The sequence below is a fragment of the Alexandromys fortis genome, unplaced genomic scaffold (assembly GCF_014885135.2).
Source record: "Alexandromys fortis isolate MF-2015 unplaced genomic scaffold, M_Fortis_MF-2015_v1.1 scaffold_43, whole genome shotgun sequence".
NCBI classification, from domain to species: Eukaryota; Metazoa; Chordata; class Mammalia; order Rodentia; family Cricetidae; genus Alexandromys; species Alexandromys fortis.
Genome location: NW_026067928.1, coordinates 3,042,653 through 3,045,701, shown reverse-complemented (window position 1 = coordinate 3,045,701; position 3,049 = coordinate 3,042,653).

Here is a 3,049-nt window from a genome sequence, read left to right as displayed (position 1 = left end):
ATATATATTGTTCATTTACATGTGTACACGTGAGTGCCAATGCCCTTGGAGACCAGAGACCTCAGGCCCTGTAGCTGGAGTTATAGGCAGTTGTAAGGGGCCCAACCTGCATGCTGGGAACGCAACACAGTCCTCTGCCCTCTGGGAGAGAAGCCTGTGCTTTCGACCACTGAGCCGTCTCTGGGCTGTCTCTCAACTCTGAGATTCCTTTACTCTGTTTACAAGATGGGCCACGTTTTCTCTAAAATGATTTGTAAAGTGTTCTTGGAAGAATAGATGTGTCCCCTCTAGCACTAGGCGACAACTGGGGAGGCAGTGCAGAGCCGGAAGATAAAGGTCCCTTCCTGCAGGGTAACGAGTTGTCTTCCTGAAGCTGACTGCTCACACAAGGCCGGGAAATCACCAGAACCAAATTGACAAAAGCTTTCGAATGGCAGCCTGTGGAATTTGAGTGAGATCTTTCAGGCCACAGGGAGTTATTGAAGATGTTTGTACAAGGAAATACAATTCAATTAAGCAAAGCTTCAGGGAAGGCTGTCTGGCATTTACTTAGGATGGATTAGAAATGAGCAAGACAGAGAAAAAGCGAGGGGATTATTAAGAGGGATAAGAAAATAAGAATTCAAACTTGAGGAATGGGAAAAGTGAGACTGAAATAAAGAAAACCCCCGGGAAAAAAAGAGCCGTGGTTCTTGAGGACTATGATAGTCGGAAAGAGGCTAAAGGACAAATCAGAGGCATGAAGGATGGTGAGCAAGAGTCACACCCTTCTCAAAACTAGGTCACCAAACATGGCAATGCACACTTGTAATCACAGCACTGAGGAGCCTAAGCTACCTAGAAGATTGCTAGTTCGAGGCCCACCTCGGCTACACAGTGGGACCCTTGGTAACTCCAAACCCAAAACAAGCAAAAGAACAAGAGCAAGGGACAAGCCAATGACCCCCAACCCGGAAAGCCAGTTCTTGGGGGTGTCCCTGGCCAAGCAAACATCTCCAAGTGACAAAGTCCCTGCCAGCTGGCTCCAGTGGAATATTACCAGCTGCTATCTCAAAGGAAACTGGGTTCCTTACCTTCTTCCTAAATGAGCCAAGCTGTTGTACCGGCAACCAACACACATGACAGGCACTTAACCAAGCATAAAGCCACAGGCCTAACACATGGGAGCATACAGATAGACCATCCCAAGCCCTCAGCTCCCTGTTAGAGGGGGGTTCATTCACACACAGAGCCAAATGAAGAGAGAAACCCCCTCCCAACTTCTGAACCATTTCGTCTCCATACACCTGTCTAGTATTTTTTTTTTTTTAATGCATAAGACCATGACAAAATTTGCTTTCTTACAAGGAAATAGGGCAGCTAGGGATACTTTAAAGCACGGGCATATTTTGAGCCGGTACTTGAGATAATATTGGGGGAGAAAAACCCTTCAGCAACTGAAGCCCCATCTACGTCAAAAAGGTAAATATATACGCAGAGCTGGTGAATTTGAACAATGTAGAAAACGGGGCTGTACCATTCGGGCTCCTGCGTCTGTTTTTCTCAACGGTGGATGGTTTTATTTTGTTTGGTTTTGTTTTTGCTTGGATTATCTGGACAATTGCCTCAACTCTCCCTTTCACACTGGGTCTATAGACACAGCCTCCTCGGTGTGCTATTTTTATCCGGCTCCCACAAGGACTGAGTACAATAGAGCACCTAGAAATGAGCCTCGCGGACAGGCTTGAGCCAGCTGAAAGGGGATGCTTCCTGCACATATATTTTTCCATGATGCAGGAAATCAAGCAGCTCTCTACCCTCCCCCCCACCAACATTCGTCGCCTCTCCTGGGCTGAAAGCAACATGTGGGCAAACAGGCTCCTTGATAAGGACAAAACAGAACAGCCGTCTGGAAGGCACGCCTCATCGGGCAAGTGATGCATGCAGCCTCCAGTCTGCCGCCTGGAAGTCCCCTGGACACCAAACAGGCTTTCCCCCGCAGTGTGGTTTTTCCTAAGCAAGGGTGGAATTCCATGATTCCCTTCAAGGCCAACTGGAAGGCTAAACCAAGAGGGCTGAGCGGTGCTCAAGTTCAGTCTGCTGCTCACCCGGAGCTTGTAGCTGCTTCTCCATATAAAAATGACGCTTCCTTTTTAACAAGGAGCTTCTGGAAGTTTCTTCGTGCACAATGATGCATTACATGTTGGGGGGGGGAGAGAGAGAGAGAGAACAGGAGAACAGTGCAAATGAAGGATCAGAACAGCTCCCACTGCTGCTGAGAAAGGGGTCAGACTTCCGTTTTGTTGGTAGGTTCAAGTCCCTGGGCCTGGGCTCCTCTACTGAACTGGAAATTGGACCCAAGGAGAGTGCTCTGCCTCTGCCTTACTCTCACAGTCTGAACCGAGCTGAAACAAATCACCTGAAGATCTTGGGCTTCCTGTTAGAGAGGGAGAACCCAGGTGCCCTGGCTTTGCTGTCTATGTCCTGCCTAGGTTCAGAATTATAGTGTGGTTGGAAGGTCAGGCCAAAGCTGTTTTCTTTTTTGGTTGTTTTTGTGGTTGTTGTTGTTGTTGTTGTTTGTTTGTTTGTTTTTTGTTTTGTCTTCTGGTTTTGTTTTTGTTTTTTGAGACAGAATTCACTCTTGTAGACCAGGCTGGAGAAATCCGCCTGCCTCTGCCTCTCGAGTGCTGAGATTAAAGGCTAAATTTTCATAAATCACTTTTTCCTTATAGATAAAATTCGTAAGTCGATACAACTAGCAAAGCTTCCTTAAAAATGCTTTTATTTATAGTTTAAAATCAAGAACATTAGTCACCAAGGTGGTGTTATGATTATTATTATTATGCTTGCTATGGGGATTAATATAGTTGGCTGGGTACATGTTAACACCTTCCCAGGACACAGTCTATATCCAAAAAAGAGAAGAGAAATTCTTTGGCCTTAGAGTGTACTTGACTACTATGCCTAAGGCCCTGGGTTCGATTCCAGTACCACTGCAGCCAACAGCATCCAAACCAAACACAGAAAGAAAAAGAAAGAAACGTTAAAGAAAGATCCTTACGAAATGGTG